This window comes from Bos javanicus, chromosome 9 (assembly GCF_032452875.1).
Source record: "Bos javanicus breed banteng chromosome 9, ARS-OSU_banteng_1.0, whole genome shotgun sequence".
Lineage (NCBI taxonomy): Eukaryota > Metazoa > Chordata > Mammalia > Artiodactyla > Bovidae > Bos > Bos javanicus.
Genome location: NC_083876.1, coordinates 66,904,602 through 66,912,159, shown reverse-complemented (window position 1 = coordinate 66,912,159; position 7,558 = coordinate 66,904,602). Strand labels below are relative to the sequence as shown.

The 7,558-nt window shown below is 37.9% G+C and overlaps 1 non-coding gene across 1 annotated transcript; it reads right to left on the bottom strand.

Moving 5' to 3' along the window:
- Nucleotides 1-334: 334 nt before the first annotated feature.
- Nucleotides 335-406, bottom strand: TRNAY-AUA (transfer RNA tyrosine (anticodon AUA)). The gene has a single exon. It is a non-coding gene; the product is annotated as a tRNA-Tyr (tRNA).
- Between the last annotated feature and the right edge of the window lie 7,152 nt (nt 407-7,558).

The window sequence follows — 7,558 nt, the reverse complement described above, 5'->3', positions numbered from 1 at the left end:
GATAAAGGTAAAGAGACCATAAAGAGGTCATGTGAGCAACAGCACCAGTTTGACAGTATCTCAGACTTTTCATTTGTATTTTATTGATTGTTGTGAGGTTAACATTTCATTTCTGGATATTTTTAACTATTACAATATCTCTTAGTCATAATGCTTGTCATTTTTCTTTTGTTTCTTTTTCTTGTTTCTTTATGGGAATTTATCCTGTTATTAACAAAAGAAAAAGTGAAAGTGAAGTCATTCAGTTGTGTCCGACTCTTCCACACTCCTCCGTCCATCGGATTTTCCAGGCAAGAATGCTGGAATGGGTTGCCATTTCCTTCTCCAGAGGATCTTCCCAACCCAGGGATCGAACCTGGGTCTCCTGCATTATAGGCAGACGCTTTACCATCTGAGCCACCAAGGAAGTCAAAGATAAGATTAATCCTTAGTCCTAGATATTCTATAGATCTTCCTATGAAATATCACTTATTCCTAAATTTTGTCAATGACATCTTTTATTGTCTATTATTAAGCACTAAATGGAAAGCTAAAGTGTACACCTCCCAGACTGCATTGTAGTCATGAATATCCAGATAACTAATTTTGATGTAATAAAATATACTTGTAAACTACTGTGTATAAAATAAATAAGCCACAAGGATATATTGTATAGCACAGGAAATATAGCCAATATTTTATAACTAAAAATGGAATATAATCTGTGAATCACTATATTGTACACCTGAAACCTATAATACTATATGTTAACCATACTGCAATAAAAATGTATAAAAAATAATAATGCTATTTTGAACTCTTGAGGTATAAACACAAGAGGCATAGTTTCAGAATACAATCTTGTGTTTAACTATCTTTAGTCTCCTTTTCTTGATCTCTTGCTCCCCCAGGAAATGCTTTCTCTCAATCACTGAACTCAGTAAAGTTTTTGTTTTCTCAGGTTGAAGGGAAACCCAAGGGAATAAAGCAAATTCAGAGTGAAAAACTATAGATCTTCTTTCTCATTGATCAAAATTGTGGCAACATTTGTGACAATTTTTTTCAATTGTTAAGATTGCTTAGGTTGTTTGTTGGTATAAAATATGCAACTAAAATCAAGCAATATTTTTAAAGCTGGAAAATACCAATATGAGGCTAACATAATTCCTAATATTAGCATGGTTTTCATTAATGTTATAAAATAAGTCATATATATATTCTTTAAGAGAATATATAATTATCACTTTTAACATCTGTATAAAAATTAAGTTGATCTTTATGAATATGCAACTTCACTGAAGTCAGAGAAACTCTTACATCACTTTATTCTATCAAATAGCAATACATTATACTGCAGATGCTAACTAAGCTTAATAAATATTTGTAGGTTGAATAAATTAATGAATGATCAAAGTTAAATCTTTCTTGAGTCAAATGAACAATTTTTTTCTTTCACATCTTCTACATTGACATAAGGTTTTTAATATTTATGTTTCTTTCTGAAAACTTAATTTCAACTGTAGCTTTCATATGTGAATTTCTCTACATATTCATTTTTAAAAGTTCATATTCTATTGGAATTTTGTTTACTTAGTTCAGTTCAGTATCTTTCAGTCTTCAAAAGTACACTTTTATTGCTATAAGACTGGACAAATCAAGTTCTCAACTCCTTATGTAGACTGCTCATCCTAAATCCTTAGATTACATTTAACACTTATACGTTTAAATTATTAACATTACTTTGAATTTGTAAAAGTTTTTTTAACTAATAGCTCAGATATAGTTCATCCATCCATCTAAAACATAGCATACAGAAAATAAAACTGTTTTAACAAGGAATGCTTTCTTCAGACCAATCTTTTCTTATCCTTCATAAAATATACTAAACAACTAAATTAAGAATAATATATAATTTACCAAAATAAGGTTCATGTGTTCATGCTCAGTCACTCAGTCGTGTCTGACTTTGCAAGCCCAGGGACTCTAGCCCACCACATTCCTCTGTCCACGGGATTCCTCAGGCAAGAATACTGGAATGAGTTGCCATTTCCTTCTCCAGAAAATAAGGTTAAATTGTATTTTTAATAAAATAAAAAAATTCTATGGATTAATGACAAATATACAAAACCTTATATTCCTATTTTCATCATAGCATGTCACACATATCAATTACAGGAAATGAAAGATCATTAGAAGGTACTGTACTATACTAAAATCTATTTTAAACTTCATATTATTAAACTATTAGATACATTTTTAAGTAAGAACAAACATATGAATGACAGATAATAGCACAGCCAGATAGAGATAGAAGTATAATTAAGAAGTAATTTATGATACAGTTGATACTTTATCAATGAATACTTTATCAAATCGATGAATAAAAAATTTTAAACAATGCATTGAGAACTCACTCACTAATCAGGATTAAAGAAATTAAATAATTTTCTTATTCCATAGCATACAATGATTTTAAGGAGTTCTGCTTCAGACCAAGGTAGAGTAACAACTAGCTCTTTCACCATTAACAGTGAGAAAACTGGACAAAAATACATTAAACGGTGGAGATACAGGAAACAAATCAGTGAGACCCTACATTGCCCTGGATTTCTGTCTGGAAGCACAGTTCAGTTCGGTTCAGTCACTCAGTCATGTCCGACTCTTTGCGATCCCATGAATTGCAGCACGCCAGGCCTCCCTGTCCATAACCAACTCCCGGAGTTCACCCAAATTCACGTCCATCAAGTCGGTGATGTCATCCAGCCATCTCTTCCTCTGTCGTCCCCTTCTCCTCCTGCCCGCAATCCCTCCCAGCATCAGAGTCTTTTCCAGTGAGTCAACTCTTTACATGAGGTGACCAAAGTACTGGAGTTTTAGCTTCAGCATCATTCCTTCCAAAGAAATCCCAGGGCTGATCTCCTTCAGAATGGACTGGTTGGATCTCCTTGCAGTCCAAGGGACTCTCAGGAGTCTTCTCCAACACCACAGTTCAAAAGCATCCCAGTCCACATCTAAGTTCATGGAGAATGATTTCACTGAGTTAAAGAGTGAAAAGCTGGATTGAGGGAAGTTTAGGTGGCTGGAAACTACAAAGTAATAGTCTATAGATGAGGGTGCTATACAGAAAAAGAGCTCCAGAAGTATGCACAGTGATACATTTAATTCTTTGGCTGAGTATGTGACTATTTTATATATTAAGGACTTTGAAACACTGCTGGACAAAGTTTTAAAACATCTAAAGAAATGGAAAGATAAGATGATGTTTCTGAAGATTTCAAATTGTTGAGATAATTCTACATAAATGAAATAAAGTTGTAATACAATTCCAACAAACAAGCAGGCTTTTTGCAATAATTAGTAAGTTAATTCTAAAATTATAAAGAAATATAAATGACCACGAATAGTTTCTAAAAAGGACAAAGTTGAAGAACATGCATTACTTGACTTCAAGACATATAATAAAGCTGAAGAAATCAAGACAATTTGTCAAAAATCAATTAACCATACATGTGTAGGTCTATTTTGTTCCTTTGATCCATGCTTTGATCTCTATACAAAGGTTTTTTAATGGGAAAAATGTAAATTTTTCAATAAATGGTGCTAGAAGAACTAGATATAAATATGGAAAAACATAAACCTAGAGCACACAAAAAATTTGTCTCAAAGAGGGTTATATATATAACCATCAGACCTAAAAATATAAGACAACTATTAAAAAGCATAGGACAAGAGGAAACCAGAAGGGAAAGAGACACATGTACCCCAATGTTCATCGCAGCACTGTTTTATAATAGCCAGGACATGGAAGCAACCTAGATGCCCACCAGCAGATGAATGGATAAGAAAGCTGTGGTACATATACACAATGGAGTATTACTCAGCCATTAAAAAGAATACATTTGAATCAGTTCTAATGAGATGGATGAAACTGGAACCTATTATACAGAGTGAAGTAAGCCACAAAGAAAAACACCAATACCGTATACTAACGCATATATATGGAATTTAGAAAGTTGGTAACAATAACCCTGTGTACGAGACAGCAAAAGAGACACTGATGTATAGATCAGTCTTATGGACTCTGTGGGAGAGGGAGAGGGTGGGGAGATTTGGGAGAATGGCATTGAAACATGTATAATATCATGTATGAAACGAGTTGCCAGTCCAAGTTCGATGCACGATACTGGATGCTTAGGGCTGGTGCACTGGGACGACCCAGAGGGAGGGTATGGGGAGGGAGGAGGGAGGAGGGTTCAGGATGGGGAACACAGGTATACCTGTGGCAGATTCATTTCGATGTTTGGCAAAACTAATATAATATTGTAAAGTTTAAAAATAAAATAAAATTTAAAAAAATAAATAAAAAGCATAGGACAAAATGTTTGTGATTTTGGATTAGGCGAAGATAAGGGGGGAAGCATCATTCATCATAGAAAAATCAGTATTTTGGATTTCATTAAAATTCAAAACTTCTGCTCTATAAATGACACATTTAATAAAATAGAAAAAACAATTCAGAGACTGAGAAAAAATGTCCTCAATATATATATATCTAAAAACTCAATTCTATCATCAACATATAAAGAACTTTTACAACTAAATATTTAGAAGACAAAAGCACCTCCCCACCAAAATAGGCAAAGGACTTAATTAACTATCTTAAAAGACATACTCATGACCAATTACTACATGAAAAATGTTCAATGTGATTACTGATCAGACATATTGGAGTGCAAAGTCAAGTGGGCCTTAGGTAGCATCACTACGAAGAAAGCTAGTGGAGGTGATGTAATTCCAGCTGAGCTCTTTCAAATCCTAAAAGATGATACTGTGAAATTGAAAGTGAAGTGAAAGTGAAAGTTGCTCAGTTGTATCCGACTCTTTGTGACCCAGGGACTATACAGTCCAGGGAATTCTCCAGGCCAGAATACTGGAGTGGGTAGCCTTTCCCTTCTCCAGGGGATCTTCCCAATCTAGGGATCAAACCCAGGTCTCCCACATTGCAGGTGGATTCTTTACCAGCTGAGCCACAAGGGAAGACTGCACAAATATGGCAGAAAAATTAGAAAACTCAGCAGCGGCCACAGCCTGGAAAAGGTCAGTTTTCATTCCAATCCCAAAGAGTGTGTTAGTCATTCAGCTGTGTCTGACTCTTTGCTATCCCATGGACTGTAACCCACCAGGCTCCTCTGTCCATGGGATTTTCCAGGCAAGAATACTAGAGTGGGTTGCCATTTCCTTCAAAAATGTTCAAACTACCACACAATTGCACTTATCTCACACACTAGCAAAATCATGTTCAAAATTCTCCAAGTGAAGCTTCAACAGTACGTGAACCAAGAACTTCCAGAGGTTCAAGGTGGATTTAGAAAAGGCAGAGAAACCAGAGAACAAATTGCAAATATCCGTTGGATCATAGAAAAAGCAAGAGATTTCCAGAAAAACATCTCGGTTCAGTTCAGTTGCTCAGTCATATCTGACTGTTTGCAATCCCACAGACTGCAGCACTCCAGACTTCCCTGTCCATCACCAACTCCTGGAGCTTGTTCAAACTCATGTCCATCAAGTTGATGAGCCATCCAACCATCTCATCCTCTGTCATCCCCTTCCAGCCTTCAATCTTTCCCCGTATCAGGGTCTTTTCCAATGAGTCAGTTCTTCACATCAGGTGACCCAAGTATTGGAGCTTCATTGGAAGTATTAGTCCTTCCAATGAATATTCATGACTGATTTCCTTTAGGATTCACTGGTTTCTAAGATGGCGGAGGAATAGGACAGGGAGACAACTTTCTCCCAAAAAAATTCAACAAAAAATCATTTGAATACTGAGCAAATGCCACAGAACAACTTCTGAACGCTGGCGGGGGACACCAGGCACCAGAAAGGCCTCCCATTGTCTCCGAAAGGAGGTAGGACAAATTATAAAAGATAAAAAGAGAGACAAAAGAGTTAGGGATAGAGACCTGTCCAGGAAGGGAGTCGTGAAGGAGGAGAAGTTTCCAAACACCAGGAGACACTCTCACCGTCGGGTCTATGGGGAGTTTTGGAATCTCAGAGGGCAACAAAACCAGGAGGAAAAAATAAATAAATAAAACCCACAGATTACAGCGCCTAATCACAACTCCCAGCGGAGAAGTAGCTCAGACTCTCACGTCCGCCACCAGCAAGCAGGGGCTGAACAGGGAGACACGGGCTGCATTGCTCAGGGTAAGAACTGGGCCTGAATGCCCTGAGGACAATCTGAGGGAGCTAACGTGAGATAGCAACCCAAACTGTGGGATAGTAAGAGAGAAAAACAAAAAAGATAGAGAGAGAGAACTTTCCTGCAAAAAGCTCTAACCTAAGGCACTGCTGGGCCGCTCACAGAACAAAGGACTGAGGGAATAGGAGAGGAGAGCTAGCCGGCTGTGGACTGGCCCATCCCCCACCAGAGGCAGAGAGGCATGTGGGTGGCAGCCAGAGCCAGCAAGGGGCAATCTTGGCCCCAGAGATGGCAACCTCTACCAAACTGTGAGCAGGCTCCCAGTTGCTAACCAAGTCTTCCTGGGATCGTGGACAGTTGACATCCCCCAGGAGGGTCACAATCAGAGATCAGCTCCCCAGAGGAGATACATGGCACACCTGAGACGATGCTCCCACTGCGCACCCAGGAAACCGAGCGGCTGGGACCAGGGAGGTGATAAGTCACACTGCCCTACCTGGGGAGAATGCACTAACCAAGCACCTGGTCGCCTGAGCTGCTCAGACCTGGGAAGGGCACAAAACACAGGCCCAACTGAGTCTGTGACCTTGTGGAGTATCCAAGAACCTGAACCTGAGAGGCTTAGACCTGGGAAGTGTATGCAACCCAGAGCACACTTTAGAGAGTTGCCCTGTAGAGCAACCTGGAGCCTGAGCAGTGTAGACCAGGAAAGCACACACGCCGTGAGTGGGGGCAAACCCAGTGTGGCCCAGACACTGTGAACACTCCCCACACAAGCCAGTGATATTTGTTTGCAGTGTTCCTCCCTCCCCACAGCACAACTGAACAAGTGAGCTTAAATAAGTGACCACCTCTGCCTCCTTGTGTCAGGGCAGAAATTAGGCACTGAAGAGACTTGCAAACAGAAGAAGCCAAAATAAACAGAGGGAACTGCTTGGGAAGTGACAGGTGCAACAGATTAAAACCCTATAGTTAGCACCGACTACATTGGAAAGGGCCTATAGACCTCGAGAAGAAGTATAAGCTGGAACAAGGAACTATCTGAAACTGAACTGACCACATATTGCCCACAACAGCTCTAGAGAAATTCCTAGATATGTTTTACTATTATCATTTTTTAATTTTTTTAATTTTTAAGCCCTTTATTACCCTTTTAATTCTCATTTTTATAACCTACTATTACCTTGAAAAAAAGACTCTATTTTTAAGGAAATTTCATATATATTTTTTATAATTTTTGTGATATTGTTTTTTTTTTAATATTTTATCTTTCAGAGTCTAACCTCTACACTAAAGTTTTAATCTTTGCTTTTTGGTATTTGTTATCAACTTTGTACCTTTAAGGATCCAATCTTCAGTACCCATTTTTACTTAGGA